Genomic DNA, 20,005 nt, shown 5'->3' with positions numbered 1-20,005 from the left:
TCCTTGAGCAAACAATGCAAACAGTGCTTTCTAAACTATTACAAGCACAATCAATTCCAGTGGCCGTTTATTTGGGCAATTTCTAAGGAGTGAATCCTTCTCTCCGAATGCATCCAGCATTCGATCCGGGATCAATTGCGACTTGGCAAGATCCCCAAGTGGTTTGTTTGTTCACCCTATTGTCCTTGGGTTAGGGCCATACCCTGTTAACCCAACTTAACCAATACCTTAGGTTTTATTAATAGTAAATCCTGTCGACCATGTCGCTCCAATTTATTGATTGATCATTTGCTTTCAAGCAAATACCTAACTTTTCTTTTACTTGGCAATTATTCCCCAAGAAAGGTGATGTAACAGGATGATTACTCATCCTCTTGCAAGTTAAACTTGCGCAAGAACTTACCAACCTCATTTCAAGAAATGGCAAAACTCTCTTGTGAACACAGCACAAGTCTATGCGGCGTTGCAACTTATTGCACAAGTGTCGCATCTATTCCATGGGATCATTTCACCCATTGAATGGCGTTTTCTGGTCACGGAATTATCTCCAGACGAGAAGCAGGGTTTAGGGCGTCTTCTTATCCAACCCATTCCTAATTACACTAGGCCGACTACGTTCGGTCCTAGGAATTCCAACCCAATCCGAGTTTCATCATTTGAACGAGTGATCCTTAGGGTAGAAACCTTAGAACGTTTTATGCATGAGCATCCAATTGTCCCTACATCCCGTAAATGTGGATAGGACCTTTGGTTTAAGGGTTCGTCTTGGTAACAGGTGCGTGAAACAAGGTCAAGTCCTTAACGTGCTAAACCCTAGTTAGCACTTGGGTTATTTATTGTATCGGTTGAGCCATCCTATACAAATCCCTTGCGGGTTAGGCAATTTAGATAATTCCTTCTACTTGTCTTGCGACACTTGATCTTAAAGGAGAAAGCTAGTTGTAACATCTCACAATTCACCTAAATGCAAGATTCATTGCTTCTACGTACCCCTAAATTCACAATAACCCTAACTTTTCTTGTTAAGATCAAAACGCATGTTAAATTGCGGCATAACTTCCATTGATCCTACTAGGACTTGTATTCAAGAATCATGCCCACAATTCTTTTTCTAAGCTTTTAAGATTTCATGCTTCAATTAAACCATGTAGCCTTTCCCTAAATACAACTCTTGATGAATGAAATTTTTCATATGACAAATGTGCAACATGCACTCCTTTCCTGATTATAATGTAGTGAAATTCATGCCAAAAAAACTAGAGTTGACCTATTCCATTTTACAATCACATACCACATGCAAACTCCTAGAGTCATTTCCATGCTCTTCTATTTCTTACGAGGTTAATGACTTTCCCTAAATCATTCAATGAATACTTGTCTAAAAATGTGACATGCGATTAATCTTTCCATGCCTAGTCAAAGGTACACTTTAATAATCTCAACCTTATAATGATAGGCAATAGGTGTTCTAGGCCGTCACTTTGACATGCACGACAAGGCATCATACTATTAAGGACGTTAAATGGATAGACAATTTCTTTATATGACCCAATTTCATGTCATGAACTAATTCCAATCATTGTTCGAATAGTCGATTTATTTCCAGTTGCATTTAACTTGACTAGGTGATTTTAAGTATGCATAGGTGCTTCCTAATCTATGAAGTTATCGTGCTTAATACAATGCTTTTGCGTGGAATCAAAATTAGTAAAAACCTGGACTTGTGGACTCCGGGAAATATCCACATAAATACTAGGAGAAGATCCTCCCGGAGGCGCACCTTGTGACTTTTTAGGAGCCATCGTAGGCATGATTTTGGCTTGTGGTTTGCCTTCGCAGTCTACCAATTTACTCACCTTGGTATGCAGCCTTATGATCTTTGCCTTTCTCCATCATACATAGGAGATTCCTTCGCGGGACTTGAGATGAACGGTGCTTGCAGAAAAAGGGGCTTTATGAGCTTCTTTAGGAAGAAACCGGGGTGGCTAGGAATGGGTTTACGGATGGCTTGTGGGCTTTGAAGCCTATTTGCGGAAAGGCTCGTACGATGGGTCTTGTGGGAAGGGAGCTTTATAATCTTCTTCTTCTTCTCTTCAAAATTCTTGGCTAGGGATGATTGGTGGGAAGGGGGCTTTATAAGCTTCCTTTCCTTCTCTTCAAAATGTCGGCTAGGGATGGGCTTATTGGGGGATCAAGTGAGAAGGGGGTTTAAGGAAGCCCCTCTTCTTCTCTTAAAGAACCGGGCCTAGGGGGCTTGTGGGAGATTTGGTAGGAAGGGCCTTATAGGCTTTCTCTTCAAAGCCCGAGGGGGGGAAAATTGGGCTTTTGGAGATTCTAGTGGGAAAGGGTGCTAAGGAAGCCCCCCCCTTTAGAAGCTTATGGGGGCATGTGATGTAGGACCACGTGGAAGAAGAATGAAGGTAGGAGAGCTGGCGCAGACTCCACGACTCCTCCTCTCGGCAGCAGCTGGCGAACTCATGGCAGCAGCGGCGTCGACTTCTCGTGGTGGCTCAGGCTGCAGGCGGCATAGCTTTACTCCCTCCCTCATACGGCAGCATCACGACCCTTAACTCCCCTCCCTTTCTGTAACGTCTTCACCCTCTCTCACGGCCAGCAGAGTGGCATGGCTTTTCGATGGCAAATAGCGGCTCCCTTCCCTCCTCACGGCACATCTCACCATCCACCCTCTTGCTCCTCCTCACGGATGCAACACGGCAACTGGTAGCTTGAGTAGGCAGCGGCAGTCTTACGCAGATACTCCACCCAAGCTGGCTTCGACATTTCCTTCAGCTATCTCATCCCATGGTACAATCGTAGCTTGTCGCAGCTGACCTTCCTCCCTCCACGGTGGTCTATGGCAGCCTCAAACTTCTCAACTCTCATGGTCTGTCACAATCAGCACACGACTCTCCCCTTCAGCCCTCACTCTTTCCCTCCTCCACATGGGTTTATATAGAATAGAGAGAGGAGACCTCTTTCTCCCATGCGGCCCGTTGCATGGCCATTCTCCCTTCTACGACAACCAGCAAGGATGCTCAGTCATCCTTGCTATTCCCCTCCCCTCCAGCACGACCGTCGCTGAGGGAAAAAGGGAGAAAATAATTTAAAAAAATTCCCTTATTCCTAAAGCTTATCCTTTTGGCTTCCTAGGAGGAGGTTCCCACGTAATTAGATGGTTTTTCTTTTTCTTTTAACTCGTTTATGCAAGTGGAGATCAAGATACGTTGTAGATAATTTGAAAATCACACTGTCAGTGTATTTTTGGATGCTGGAATTCCCTTGCATGACTATCACATGGGTTAGAAATACTATCACAACAGAAATATTACATTCTCTCCCCCTTGGAGGAATCGAGATGTCCTCATCTCGAGATAAACTCGGGATATTGATGGTTGAGAGAGCTTTCATCTATCCAAGTGGCATCCTCTTTGGGATAATCTTTCCACTGGAGGAGGCATTCTCTCAAGGTTCTGGATCTCAGTTATCTCTCCCCTAACATCTAGGATCCTATCAGGCCTTAGTTCAAGGACTCCTTGACTAGGCATTACAACTTGTTGGTCATCAAGTAAATGGTTAGGATTAGGTATACACTTCTTCAATAGACTGATATGGAATGCATTATGAACCCTTAGGTTCTCAGGGAGTTGCAGTCTATACGCATTAGGTCTTAAGCACTTGAGGATCTTGTATGGTCCACATTACCTTGGACTTAGCTTCTTGCAATCTCCTAAGGATAGGGAACTCTTCTTTGGCCGTACGCGAATGAAGACCATGTCTCCTTCTTCGAAGACTCTTACTTGACGTTTCAAATCTGCTATGCCTTTTGTCTATTCTTGGCTGCTTGTATGTCTTGTCTTATTGACCTTATTTGATCATCCATGTCCTCCAACATTTGTCTTGAAGCTTCAACTCTTAGGGTTGGATAAGAAAATTTTAGGTGACTTCGACAATCATGACCATACAATGCCTGGAAAGGGGTCATTTAAATGCTCTGCTGGTAAGAAGCATTGTAGGCAAATTCAACCAAAGGCAAGTATTGAATCCACCTTTTTGGCTCACGACAGCAGTGTGCCCTAAGCATGTCCTCGATGACTTGATTGACTCGCTCCGTTTGACCATCATTTTGGGGATGGTAGGCTGTGCTAAAATAGAGTTGAGTCCCAATAGCTTCAAAGATAGCTCTCCAGAAGTGTGATGTGAAGAGAGAATCATGATCACTAATGATTCTTCTGGGTAACCCATGTAGCTTGAATATCTCATTGATAAACAACCTTGCAATGTCTAAGGCTTTATAGTTTGTCTTTACCAGAATAAGGTATGCAACCTTAGTCAACATGTCAACCACAACCATGATGGAGTGGTATCCTCCCTGAACTTGGGGTAGGCCAATCAACAAAGTCCATATTGATGAATTCCCATTTCATTTGGGGAATGTCGAGTGGTTGCATCTTCCTTGGCATCTTGACATGTTCGATTTTAATACGTTGACAAGACAAACACTCAGTGACATATTTGAGAATGCCACCTTTAAGACTCTCCCAATAGTAGTTCTTCCTAACTGCATTGAGAGTCTTGGCATAGCCAGGATGTCTTGAGAAAGGGAAATCATGAGCTTTGCACAATATCTTCTGCTTAAGTGACTGGCTTGCCGGTATACATGCTCTCATTCTATAGTAGACAAGTCTACTATTGACAGAGAATTCATGATACTCAGCCTGTAGCTTTTGTTCCTGGTCCTTGATAGAGATTTCCCTTAGCATCTTTTGATAAGCTCAAGTATTAGGTTATTTGGCATGGACACCTTTGTAGCTAGAGATCTAGCTATTGATGGATTTAGTGAATTAAGGAATGCCTTGCGATTGAGTGCATTAGCAACTACATTCTCCTTTTTAGGTCGGTACTTGATCTCAAGGTCATACTCCTCCAGCACTTTAACCCACTGACATTGCCTCTTGTTCTAGGTAAAGTTCCACTTGAGACTTTTATGATCAGTCACTAGTGTAAACTTGTTACCCAGCAAGTAGTGTCTCCAAAGCTTGACAACTAAAAGTTAAGATCATGGGTAGCATAATTCTTCTCATGGCTCTTCAGTTTCTTGAAGATTATGCTATAGGATGACTTTCCTACATGAGCACACATCCTAAGGCAAGCATGCTAGTATCAGTTACTACCTCAAACTCCTTACTATGGTCTAGAAGTTTTAGGTTCGGTGTTGATACCAAACTTTGCTTCAACCTATCAAAGCTAGTTTTTTCGGCAGTTGACCATGCAATGTTTGCTTCTTCAGTAAGTCTGTCAAAGGTGCTGCAATCAAAGCATAGTTTTCGATGAAGATCCTATACCATCTTGTCAATAAAGAAAGCTGCGTATTTCCTTGACAGTTGTTGGTATTTGGCCATCCTAGAACATTTTTGACTTAGGCCGGCTGCACTGGGATTCCTTCTGCCGATATGATGAACCCCAGATAACCAATCTGATGTTTGAGGAATGCACATTTCGTCATCTTAGCATACAGCTTGTGTGACCTCCTTGTCTCAAGGAAAATCCGAAGTTGGGGTTCATGATCTCCTTCCTGTTAGGAATAGACTAGAGTGTGAGCACGAAGTTATCAACATATGGTCTAAAGATGTCATGCATTAACCTATTGAGGGTGGCAGGCGCATCCGTAAGCCCTTATGACATAACTAGAACTCAAAGTGTCAATATCTAGTGTTGAAGGCCATCTTTGGGGTATCTTCTTCCTTGATTCTTATCTGATAGTAACCAGACCTAAGATAATCTTGGAGAAGATCTCGGCACCCTGAAGTCTTATCAAGAAGCTCATCTATTCTAGGAATATGATATTTGTTCTTGATTGTTGATTGATTCAACCCTCTGTAATCAATACATAGTTGAAGTGTTCCATCTTTCTTTTTCTGGAACAGTACTGGTGCTTCCCATGGTGAACTGCTAGGACGGATGTAGCCCTAGTCTAGCAGTTTCTTGAGTTGTTCCTTCAGCTCAATTGCTTCCGGTATAGACATTCTATAGGGTCTCTTCGCAATTGGCGCAGCTCCTATTACTAGCTTGATCTCATGATCTACTTCTCTTTGAAGCGGGAGTTCTGTTAACTCTTCAGAAACTACGTCCACGTATTCCTTCAGCCAAGTGACCAAATCACTTTACTTCTTTATCAATATTCACAGTCAAGACAATTGTTGAAAAAAAAGTTTTATTCCATTCATATCAGCATAGCCCTTTCGAGGTACAATTATTTCTTGGGGCGATGGAACAAGTTGATACATTAATTCGAGGAGAATAAGATGTTGTTGTATTCACTACAGGAACTGAGTAGTAGTACGGATTGGGGTCATCGATTTTCAGGAATCGATAGTTCATTGGAAGATTAGGGTATCTTTTCCTTTGATATCCATTTTTCTCATGACGTCCCAAAACCTTGATTCGGTCGGTAGGGATTCTTTGAATCATTCCCCGTACACATACTTATTCTGGTTAACCCTTCAACCCCCGACCTGTAGGGTCGCATTTGCGTGAGCCTCAACAAAGATGAACAGCTTCACGATCTTCAAATCCTCCATCCACTTGATTCTCTTTAAGTTAATTTGAAGGTACGCAGGTCGATAGGAAGTTATGTAATAGATCCCTGAAACACCCATCCATCTCCGTTCCACGTACACATGCGATGGATTGTAAATGCGGTCTACGATGTTCATCATCTCAACCCTTTGTCGATGATCCGTGGAATGCATTGCGGTCATAAACATGACTCGGAACACTAAGAACTTGTTCCATGCTTCATAATTCTGCAAGACAGCATTGAAAGTAAGGAAATGTTTGGGACAGTAACAATTTCTTTACTTCATTATTATTAAGATTTCTTAAAAGCAAGTCCTTTTTTGGTTTGCTCTGATACTAACTGTAACGTGTCCACTAGAATCATCCAGGACACGTCTTAGCAGTCCATCGGAAAGGATGTCTAGAAATCTCTGCCCAGCATTCCCATGGAATGTTACGGGACTTGCGATCTAGGTCTTCCCGCGTCTGCCACGTAGTGGAAGTATCCTGGCCGTTCCCACTTAGGATCGACCTGAATTAGGGTTTTCCTGATTTGGTCATTAGCTAACAGCAACTAGCGTCAGACCCGAACGAACTACTTTACGCACAAACGCCAGGTTCAAAGCAGATTCACGCTGCACTTGGTTCAAGGAGAATGGGAAACGAGAGGGATGCAAGGCTCAACCTCTCTGCCATAAGGCATAGTCCCGTTCCGTTCCCCTAAAACAACATAAATCAGGTAAGACGTAACTCTAGGTCATCGCTCTCATTTATTAATTTTGATGATGATGATCATCCCGCTGTTATTTGACATTTTTGAGAAAAGTTCCCGGCTAACCGGGACTACCCAACTGAAGGACGGACCCATGGCCCATCCTCCGCACTTTTCTCACTTTGTTTTAGTTATGTAATTATCTAACACATTAATTTGACATATAACAATCAACTTCTTTAATTACTCCTGTTAAGCACTGGTTCCTTCACGTAATCTTATCACGTGACATAGAAAAACAATATCAGACAAATTCTTTATTATCATTTCATCATTTTATCTTTGAAATACAAGGAGTTCCGCCCGTAGGCTTGTCCATAATCCGCCCGAAGGCTATCCAGTGATTCTCAGGGATCACTATACCAAGCTTCCACCCGTAAACTAGTATGCAGGCCTCGAGATCCAATCCAAGTCACGTTAGCCTCTTGTGCAGGACCCGGAAGGCGAGGGATTTACGGCTAGAGCCCCCCCTGGCACCCAAGCGTCCTCCTCCTCCAAGTAGAGCTCAACGGAAAGACCTCTCGCAGCGGGTTCGGTCCACGTTCGCGGCGCGGTCAACAACCCCCTTGGTTAGGGTTAGGCAGGCAGTCGGGGGTAACTGAGGCTGCCTCTCCCTTCAGGCCTTCAACTTGAAGCTTTAGATATATTTTCATCCTTTAGTTCCTTGAGCAAACAATGCAAACAGTGCTTTCTAAACTATTACAAGCACAATCAATTCCAGTGGTCGTTTATTTGCGCAATTTTTAAGGAGTGAATCCTTCTCTCCGAATGCATCCAGCATTCGATCCGGGATCAATTGCGACTTGGCAAGATCCCCAAGTGGTTTGTTTGTTCGCCATACCTTGTTAACCCAACTTAACCAATACCTTAGGTTTTATTAACAATAAATCCTGGCGACCATGTCGCTCCAATTTATTGATTGATCATTTGCTTCCAAGCAAATACCTAACTTCCCTTTTACTTGGCAATTATTCCCCAAGAAAGGTGATGTAATAGGATGATTACTCATCCTCTTGCAAGTTAAACTTGCGCAAGAACTTGCCAACCTCATTTCAAGAAATGGCAAAACTCTCTTGTGAACAAATCACAAGTCTATGCGGCGTTGCAACTTATTGCACAAGTGTCGCATCTATTCCATGGGATCATTTCACCCATTGAATGGCGTTTTCTGGTCACGGAATTATCTCCAGACGAGAAACAGGGTTTAGGGCGTCTTCTTATCCAACCCATTCCTAATTACACTAGGCCGACTACGTTCGGTCCTAGGAATTCCAACTCAATCCGAGTTTCATCATTTGAATGAGTGATCCTTAGGATAGAAACCTTAGATCGTTTTATGCATGAGCATCCAATTGTCCCTACATCCCGTAAATGTGGGTAGGACCTTTGGTTTAAGGGTTCGTCTTGGTAACAGGTGCATGAAACAAGGTCAAGTCCTTAACATGCTAAACCCTAGTTAGCACTTAGGTTATTTATCGTATCGGTTGAGCCATCCTATACAAATCCCTTGCGGGTTAGGCAATTTAGATAATTCCTTCTACTTGTCTTGCGACAAGGACGAACCATCCCTAGAGATGTTAACTTGATCTTAAAGGAGAAAGCTAGTTGTAACATCTCACAATTCACCTAAACGCGAGATTCATTGCTTCTACGTACCCCTAAATTCACAATAACCCTAACTTTTCTTGTTAAGATCAAAACGCATGTTAAATTGCGGCATAACTTCCATTGATCCTACTAGGACTTGTATTCAAGAATCATGCCCACAATTCTTTTTCTAAGCTTTTAAGATTTCATGCTTCAATTAAACCATGCAGCCTTTCCCTAAATACAACTCTTGATGAATGAAATTTTTCATATGACAAATGTGCAACATACACTCCTTTCCTGACTACAACGTAGTGAAATTCATGCCAAAAAAACTAGAGTTGACCTATTCGATTTTACAATCACATACCACACGCAAATTCCTAGAGTCATTTCCATGCTCTTCTATTTCTTACGAGGTTAATGACTTTCCCTAAATCATTCAATGAATACTTGTCTAAAAATGTGACGTGTGATTAATCTTTCCATGCCTAGTCAAAGGTGCACTTTAATAATCTCAACCTTATAATGATAGGCAATAGGTGTTCTAGGCCGTCACTTTGACATGCACGACAAGGCATCATACTATTAAATACGTTAAATGGATAGACAATTTCTTTATATGACCCAGTTTCATGTCATGAACTAATTCCAATCATTGTTCGAATAGTCGATTTATTTCCAGTTGCATTTAACTTGACTAGGTGATTTTAAGCATGCATAGGTGCTTCCTAATCTATGAAGTTATCGTGATTAATACAATGCTTTTGCGTGGAATCAAAATTAGTAAAAACCTAGACTTGTGGACTCCGAGAAATATCCATGTAAATACTAGGAGAAGATTCTCCCGTAGGCGCGCCTTGTGACATTTTAGGGGCCATCGTAGGCATGATTTCGGCTTGTGGTTTGCCTTCGCGGTCTACCAATTTACTCACCTTGGTATGCAGCCTTATGATCTTTGCCTTTCTCCATCATACATAGGAGATTCCTTCGCGGGACTTGAGATGAACGGTGCTTGCGGAAAAAGGGGCTTTATGAGCTTCTTTAGGAAGAAACTGGGGTGGCTAGGAATGGGTTTACGGATGGCTTGTGGGCTTTGAAGCCTATTTGCGAAAAGGCTCTTACGATGGGTCTTGCGGGAAGGGAGCTTTATAAGCTTCTTCTTCTTCTCTTCAAAATTCTTGGCTAGGGATGACTGGTGGGAAGGGGGCTTTACAAGCTTCCTTTCCTTCTCTTCAAAATGTTGGCTAGGGATGGGCTTATTGGGGGATCAAGTGAGAAGGGGGTTTAAGGAAGCCCCTCTTCTTCTCTTAAAGAACCGTGCCTAGGGGGCTTGTGGGAGATTTGGTAGGAAGGGCCTTATAGGCTTTCTCTTCAAAGCCTGAGGGGGGGAAAATTGGGCTTTTGGAGGTTCTAGTGGGAAAGGGTGCTAAGGAAGCCCCCCCTTTAGAAGCTTCCAAGAAGCTTCTGGGGGCGTGTGATGTAGGACCACGTGGAACTAGGATGAAGGCAGGAGAGCTGGCGCAGACTCCACGACTCCTCCTCTTGGCAGCAACTGGCAAACTCATGGCAGTAGCGGCGTCGACTTCCCGTGGTGGCTCAGGTTGCAGGCGGCATAGCTTTACTCCCTCCCTCATACGGCAGCATCACGACCCTTAACTCCCCTCCCTTTCTATAACGTCTTCACCCGCTCTCACGGCCAGCAGAGTGGCGCGGCTTTTCGACGGCAACTAGCGGCTCCCTTCCCTCCTCACGACACATCTCACCATCCACCCTCTTCCTCCTCCTCACGGATGCAACAGGGCAACTGGTAGCTTGAGTAGGCAGTGACAGTCTTACGCAGATCCTCCACCCAAGCTGGCTTCGACATTTCCTTCAGCTACCTCATCCTATGGTACAATCGTAGCCTGTCGCAGCTGACCTTACTCCCTCCATGGTGGTCTATGGCAGCCTCGACCTTCTCAACTCTCACGGTCTGTCACAATCAGCACACGACTCTCCCCTTCAGCCCTCACTCTTTCCCTCCTCCACATGGGTTTATATAGAATAGAGAGAGGAGACCTCTTTCTCCCACGCGGCCCATTGCATGGCCATTCTCCCTTCTACGACAACTAGCAAGGATGCTCAGTCATCCTTGCTATTCCCCTCCCCTCCAGCACGATCGTCGCTGGGGAAAAAGGGGGGAAATAATTAAAAAAATTTCCCTTATTCCTAAATCTTATCCTTTTGGCTTCCTAGGAGGAGGTTTCCATGTAATTAAACGGTTTTTCTTTTTCTTTTAACTTGTAAATGCAAGTGGAGATCAAGATACGTTGTAGATAATTTGAAAATCACACTGTCAGTGTATTTTTGGATGCTGGAATTCCCTTGCATGACTATCACATGGGTTAGAAATATTATCACAGCGGAAATATTACATTACCTGCAATTTAGATGCGTTGATAGACGCGCAAAACAGAACTGGAAAAAAAAAACCAAAGCAACCACATGCTCTCTGGGTTTTTTTTTTTTCCCCTCCCATACATCAGATTGTGTATTTGGGAAAAAGGCAATGTATCTTACGGGCACGAGAATTGAAAGTGAAAGTCCATGTATTCATTATATATCAAAGCATTTACAAGGGAATTTTTGAGTGCTTGCGACCTAAAGCGTGGCCGCAAGCAGTAGGCTCAAAGAGATATCATACATATACAAGAAAAGAAGGTCTCATGAGGAGGTATGGTGCTCCTCTATGAATCTGAAGAGGAAACATCCTCGCTAGTACCACTATGGCTACTAGCATCGCTATCCCCCTCCTCGCTGTGCTCCACATCCGGGTTCGCCTACACACACAAAAGATCAGGGTTGCTTACATAGACAAGGTGGAGAAAAAGTTAGAATTAGTTATACTTTTAATAGGAAAGTAAGAAAAACATACCTCATCTGGTTGTCGAATCCTCATGGCCAGGTTGTATTGGTCCTCAGTGATGAGACCCTCCTCATAAAAGTGAAGCCATGTCACTGCGCGGTTATGGCCTCAATGGTAACCTACCTCTCTAGGGGTAGGTGTCCTACCAACGATGGTAGTCTGTAAAACATTTAGAGATATACAAACAATTAGACATCACAATATATTGGAGTAAAATATATAAAGAATTTAAAAAAATATACATTTAAAAAAACTAGAAATCAAAATATACTTACAAACTCTGCCTCCCACGACTCTCTGCCGCCTGATCCGTAATGCGACGATCCAATTGTTTCCATTTGGATCCATCGCACCTCTGCGTGCTGGCGACTCTCCACTTTCTCAGCTGCTTTCTTATTGGCTTTCTTCCACTCTACGTGGTGGCACATAGGTGGTTGGCTGTAGGCTCCACGCCCCTCCTCCAACCTCCGCACTGAGTCCCTGGCCCGTGTCATGAGGTGGGATCTTTTGTTATGAAGCATATCCCTCACTTTTGTATGTCCCTAATCATCTTAGAATCGCTGACCCTCAGGATTTGGGTACCTCCTATGGACTGCTCTCAGCACCTCCTGCCACAAGCCGCTTTTCAAATTTTTGAAGGTAATGAAACAATCTTTATACGTCTCATGCACGACGCTCCTCATGTATGCCATTATATCCCTTCCCTCATCATCATGAAAGATGCCACCGGCATTTGTAACTCTATAGTAATGGTGTACAACCTCCTCTACATGATCTACTGGTGAGGGTGATCACTTGCCACCTCCTAGGCAACCCCCACATAACCCTCGTCCTCCCCCTCGACTCTCCCTCCTCCCTCTTTGTCGACTGCCCTTTGCCTCGCTGGACGCACGAGCTTCTGCAGATGCACGTGCTTCTACAGATGCTTGTGCTTCAGTCCATGCACGTGGAGCACGTGGAGTACCTGCATATGGAGTACCTGCATATGGAGTACCTGTATGTGGAGTACCTGCATGTGGAGTCTGGGAAGTAGTGCCAGGCAAAGACTCTAGAGGCGTCCCAGACATGACACTAAACACCTCGTCCGCTGTGGGAGAGTGGCCAAGGTGTCTGGTCATCACTCCATGAAGTCTTCCCTACTAGGAAAACCTCCAAAAAATGCATTGACCCCCCTACCAAAGGAGGCCAATGTATCATTGCGATCCATATCTGGGTCATTGCTAGATGAACCAGGATACGACATCTATAAAAAAAACACAGGAAAAAGACAAATTTATTTGCATACAAAAAACATAGGAGGATATTGTGCAGTACAAGCAATTCATGGATGAGGGGTGGAGGTGACTATCCATAGACTAGAGGGCACATTGAGGCCTATAGACTAGAGGGCACACAAGTTTCAATCTCATTTTATGTAAAGAATGCAATGTTTGTATAAATGTGTATAGAAGTATACCATTTCCTAATTTGTCACTTTTAGATCTAACTAGACTTCTATTTAGGAGTTAATCAATACCACGCAACAAGATTCTGCTCTAGGTGATGTCACACAATAGGACCTTGCAGTTTTTAATGTGTATAAAAGTATAACATTGCAGTTTTTAAGCCTTTGACATAACATTACAGTTTTTAAGCCTTTGACATAACATTGCTATTCATCTTCTGTCCAGCGCGTCTATTTGCGTATCTAACGTGCAGCACAGACGCGCATCCCAGGTCAATGTGCATCTATTTGCACATCTAACCTGCAGCACAGATGCACTGCTAGACGCGCATCCCAGGTTAATGTGCGTCTATTTGCGCATCTAGACTACAGCACAGACATGCTGCCAGACGCGCATCCCAGGTCAATGTGCGTCTAAAATCGCGTATAGAATGCATGGCTACGATTCTGTGTAGCGCGTGTATCGTCGTGTGTGCATTGCAGAGCACACACGCCAGCACATGCACTGTAAGACACCCTCTTAGATGCACTGAGAGGGGATTTTTTTGCGCGTCTATGTCCGCGTCTACACTGAGATGTAGACGCGCTAGCAGACGCGCTGGGTCGGCCGATTTTGGGCTGACGACAGCCATTGACGATTTACATAATGCAATACATTATAATGGAATCACAAATGAGCAATACACAGACAGAGCAGAGAGAGGGAGAGAGAAACAAAGAGAGAGAGAGAGAGAAACTCACCTTGGGTGTTTGGTGTGGCGGGTGGTAGCGCTTCTCCTTCTCCTTCTTCCTCTCCTTGGTAAGTTACCCTCCCTTGATGCTTGTTTGCTTGCTTGCTGCTTCTTGTTCTCCTGTTTCTTGTTCTCTCTTTCTTCCTCTCCTTGGCTTTCATTTTTCCCTTCTTGTGTGTTTGAAATGAAAGAAGAGGTGAGTCATGACGAGGTGAGGCATGAAGAGACTAGGTGAGGCATGCATGAAGAGACTGCATGTCGGCTAAACTCAAGCTTCAGAACTGCAAAAAACGTAGGAAAGGAAAGGCGCAATTTGAAAAGAAATGATTTAAATATGGTTTGAATTTTGACGTATGCGTCTATTTTCGCGTGCATATGTGCGTCTGTTTTTCAGATAGACGCGAATATAGATGCGATTGTAGACGCGAAAATAGATGCGTAGGCAGACACGGATTTAGACACGCATTTGGGATTTATCATGATTTTTTGTTTTTAAGATAAGTTTTAATAGTGAATTATTCTTAAGTTTTGATAAGTTAAGATAAGTTTTAAGATGATGATTTTTGTGTATTTAAAATTAAGATCTTATGTAAACATATGAATGACAAATATTTTGATGTTGTCATGAATTAGGTTTAATCATGTCGACATCGTCATCACCTAGTGCGGTGCAAGCTGGTGAGTCAATGAGCATATCCTCAAGTGAGGATGAAACATTGCGTCTTCATAATCGAGATGCATGGCTACGACGAAAAATTAGATGTATGTGTGATCGCTGTCGAGGGTGTATTTTTCGAGCACGTCGAATTGCAATGTCACACCTCAGCTTGTATGGAGAATGGGACCAAGAAAAATCACCAGTATTCATTGTTTTTTTCTACCACTAAGATTGCTAGTCTATGTTACGGGAATTATATATCAACGTACATGAAACTCCCTTTTATGGTTGAGCAGGATGCGGTGCCACATCCTCAGATGCTCCCTCCCGGGCATCAAGAGGCTGCAAAACGTTGACGCGAGGAGGCAGAGTCTTCAAGAAGAGTAGAGACTGACGACCATGATAGTAGCCCTTATGAAATGCCCCATCAAGTCATAGAGGATGAGATTTTGGACAACATGGTACACCATCTATTTTCACAACTAGTTCAGGGAGAAGGTCACTCTACGAAGCCAGATGATCCACTATATGTAGCATCATCTACTCCGTTGTATGAAGGTTGTACGTACTCCGTTCTTCGTGTGTCCCTCGAGATACTTAACTTGCAAACAATTTATGGATGGAGTAATGTCAGTTTGGATGCATTATTGAAGTAGGTATCAATTCAGTTTGGCTTATGTATGAATCATAATATTAATTGTTAACCTCTCTATTTTGAAATCAGACAGAAATATATGTTGGTGGTTTTTTAACTCACTTTTAAAATATATGTAGGTTATTACCATAAATGCTTCCAAAAGGAAACAAATTGCCAGCTAAGAGAGAGCAAGCAAGACATTACTTGACATCTCTGGGAGGCCTTGATTATGTCAAGATCCATTCATGTGTCAATGATTGTGTCTTATTTTGTGGGATTCATGAGTTCGCACGAGAGTGTCCTGTTTGTAGCCACAAATTGGACCCAGAGGAAAGATTGAGCTACCCCATGCACCTTGGATATTGTTAAAGACCGAGGAAAAAATTGTGAAGGAACAAATATATAGCTTTCAAACACCCACAGGATGTATGAGATGTCTCAAGGGAGCCTTCATAAAGAAAAAGAAAAGAGGTGTGGAGCAACTATCTGGTTTGAAGTCCCACGATTGGCACAAAATGATTCAAGTAAGGGTATCTCTAACCATGAATATAGTAATTAGTGGCGTAACTATGTGTAAACTTTGGGGTATGATGACTTTTTCCTCTACTGACAATTTGCATCTATGAATATTATTTACATTCAGTTCGTACTTCCTACTAGCATATCCCATTGTGCCTCCAAAGATGTACGTGATATCATTTACAAGATGGGAGAGCTTGTGAGGTGTGTATACATTGTATTTTTTCATTATATATCTTTGAATTTCTACACAAAAATAAACAATTCTCAAATACATCTTGACAAATACGTGAGCTCGAAGGAAATTGATCCAAACACATTGCAAGATGCTCGAATATTATCTATTGAGGTGGTTTGTTTGGTGGAGGAAATTTTTCCTCGATCCATTTTGACTACTAAATTACATTTACTCGTACATTTGATTGATGAGATCGCACTTTTTGGGGCAGTTCATGTAAGGTGGATGTTTTTTCTTGAGTGCTTCATGAAAACTTTGAAAGATTTTGTGAGGTAAAAAGCACGGCCTGAGGGAAGCATGGCTGAGGGTTGGTTAATGCAATCATCCCTTGTTTATATCTCTGAATATTTTGCTGAAGTGGATCACTCTCAACCACAACTATGGAAAGATGATGAAGACTTGAGGATGACCTCTATAGTACCTCAAGGAAAAGGAATGAGTAAAGTGCTAACAAAAGAAGAACTTCATAAGTTAAATAGTTTGTGTGCTCAATAGTGATGTTATGAGCAAATGGGTGACACTATATAATGAAGCAAGGGCAAGAAGAAAAAGCAAAAGACAAGAATTTTGCACTAGATATGGACGTAATGTCTCATTTCCAGATCATCTAAATGTGCTCCCATGTCATATTGACATAGATTGGTTACATGAGGAAATGGAGAGAATGGAAAAAGAGGAGGAAATTAATATATCTCAAGAAGAGTGGGAATACGCACGAGGTTGCTTATCAAAGGTGAGACATACTATCAATTAATTTGTTTCTATAAGTTTTATTTTATATAAATAATTGACATGTTTGATCTTTTATCTTTTACTACTAGTGTACATTATTGAATGCACTTTGGTGTGAGGGTAAACATCTTCGAACTCAACGTATAGATGAAAAGAGAAATACCCAAGATTGTGGTGTCCTTGCTCACTTCAAGGCTGCCAATGGTACCATGGAAGGTTATTGTGGCTTGATCCAAGATATTCTGAAGCTTGACTTTAGACGATTCTTTATATATGTACTTGATGTGAAGTGGTTTAAAGAAGTGGTAACAAATGGTGAGCATTGCACAACCAGACGTCATCCAAGTGGTTTTGTAATCATTGACTCTACAAAATTTAACCAAAATAAGAATGACACATTAGTACTACCTCAACAATGCGAGCAGGTATTATGCAAAGGCTAATTTTTTTATATGTATACATGTGATACATATACACAATATAATAAGTACTTAAGTTTTTTGCTTTTGTTTTTCAAATACAGGTTGTGTATCATCCAATGGTAAACAATAACCGATGGTGCTATAGCTACTACCTTGAAGCTATATCAAGTGCATACTAGAAGTTTAACTATTGTCCTTTGACATTGGATGAGTCACATAGTTCCCATGCAAATTTTCTTTTACAAAGTAAGACATGCAATTGTCCCAAAATTCCATGTTAGGAGTCATCTTCAAGGAAAAAAGCATTACCTCCACTAAAAAAGAGACATTATGTAAGCTTCAAAATAACTTATTAAATATCTCAAACATATGTAAATAGAATGGCAAGACTCAACTCCTTAAGTAGGAGATGAAGAAGCCAATCGGTGAGCAAGTCCACCACTACAAGAGAAAGGCCCTATAGACACACACTGTACACGCAAAATAGCTGGCGCGTTTATCAACACATCTATTGGCGCTAGTATATAGATGCGAAAAATGTGTCTATATACCCGTGTTTTTAAACGCGCTTATAGATGCGAAAATAAATGCACAGATTTTTCATTTCTCATAAAGTCCCTAAATATGATCAAACATCTTAACATCTAGTATTTTTTAGAATACATTACCAACTTTACTTCTTTATGGTCTAATATAGCTTACACAATTATACTTCTTTGTGCATCTTGGTGCATTGTTCTTTGGATGTGCGCATTCAATTCTAATACTATAACACAACAAACGTTACATGTATCACAAAAGTAAGCGGCTCTTAATTGATATTTTAGTTGTTTCTGAGTATTACAAATATACATCCAATCATTCAAAGCTAATTATATGCTACACTGAATGATCAATCTCATCTTCAATGAGATCGGCCCTTGCTAGACTATCTACCTCTAGGTCTATGTTACCAATAGGTAATGAAATAAATAAGTCTATCTCACTGTCAGATGTATTGCTATGCTCAATTTCTTCATCATCATCTGCAACCATATTGTTATCATCTTCTGTACTTCCTTGAATATCCTCGCGGGGATCATCTTGCATTGTATCATGTATATCATCGATCATGGCATCATCATTGATTATTGGATTGTCATCAACTATCTCTATGTTGGTAGCATTGCCATATATTGGTTCTGAACGATTAGATATGGGGATGACGTGCCACCATCGGTTATTGTTTACCATTGGGTGATACACAACCAGCATTTAAAAAACAAAAAGTAAGTAACTTAGATATTTATTGTATTTTGAGAATGTATCAAAAAGTAATATATATGAAAATAAATAGCTTCCAATATACCTACTCGCATTGTTGAGGTAGTACAAATGTGTCATTCTTGCCTTGGTGAAATTTTGTAGAGTCAATCACTACAAAACCGCTTGGATGACGTCTAATTGTGCAATGCTCACCCGTTGTTACTACTTCTTTAAACCACTTCACATTTAGTACATATATAAAAAATCACCTGAAGTCAAGCTTCAAAATATCTTGGATCAAGCCACAATAACCTTCCATGGTGCCATTGGTATCGTGGAGGTTTTTAAGGATACCACAATCCTAGGTATTTCTCTTATCATCTATACATTGAGTTTGAAAATGTTTGCCTTCACACCAAATAGCATTGAGCAATGTGCACTAGTAGTACACTGTTGAGATCATATTAATGATTTAGTTAAAGATGAAACATGTGAAATTATTATATCATATATAACTAAAGATAATTAATGATAAGTATGTCTTACCTTTGATAAGCAACCTCGTACATATTCCCACTCCTCTTGCGATATATCCATCGCCTCCTCTTTTTTCATCTTCTCCATTTCTTCATGTAGCCAATCTATATGAATATGACGTGGAAGCATACTTGAATGTTCTGGATATGGGACCTTATGTCCATGTCTAGCACTAAATGCTTGCCTATTTCTTACTCTTCTTGCCCTTGTTTCTTTATATAGTGTCACTCATTTGCTCATTACTTCACTGTTAAGCATACAAAATACATTGAACTTACGAAGTTCCTCTTTCATTAGCACGTTGCTCCTTTCTTTTCCTTGAGGTATTATAGAGATCATCCTCAAATCTTCATCATCTTTCTCGGACCATGCATTTTGCCTTACAAAATCTTTTAGGGTTTTCATAACACTACAACAAAAAAGCCTCATACACGCACATTTAGACACGATTTTTGAATACAGAGAAAAACTTACGCACGCGTCTATCCGCTCGTCTATTTGCGCATCTATCATTCCGCGTCTATAATCACATGTATCCACGACTTTACACGCTCAAATAGATGCACAATAGACGCACATATAGACACGCTTTTAAACGCGCTTTTACAAGCACTGATAGACGTGAATAGTAAACAAAAAATTGTCCTTTTTTAAAAAAAGATATTTAATTTTATTTTTTAATTTAAATAATGCAGCACGCGTGTGGTCTGCATTATAGACGCGCAAATAAACGCGAATTACCTGCAATTTAGACGCGTTGATAGATGCACAAAACAGAATTGGAAAAAAAAAACCAAAGCAACCACATGCTCTCTGGTTTCCCCCCCCCCCCCATATATCAGATTGTGTATTTGGGAAAAAGACAATGTATCTTACGGGCATGAGAATTGAAAGTGAAAATCCATGTATTCATTATATACCAAAGCATTTATAAGGGAAGTTTTGAGTGCTTGCGACCTAAAGCATGGCTGCAAGCAGTAGGCTCAAAGAGATATCATACATATACAAGAAAAGAAGGCC

The sequence above is a fragment of the Lygodium microphyllum genome, chromosome 11 (genome assembly GCF_053477565.2).
Source record: "Lygodium microphyllum isolate KBCC chromosome 11, Lygodium_microphyllum_v1.1.10, whole genome shotgun sequence".
In the NCBI taxonomy this organism is placed as follows: domain Eukaryota; kingdom Viridiplantae; phylum Streptophyta; class Polypodiopsida; order Schizaeales; family Lygodiaceae; genus Lygodium; species Lygodium microphyllum.
The sequence above is the reverse complement of the archived record's forward strand: the minus strand, read 5'-3'. Positions refer to the sequence as shown.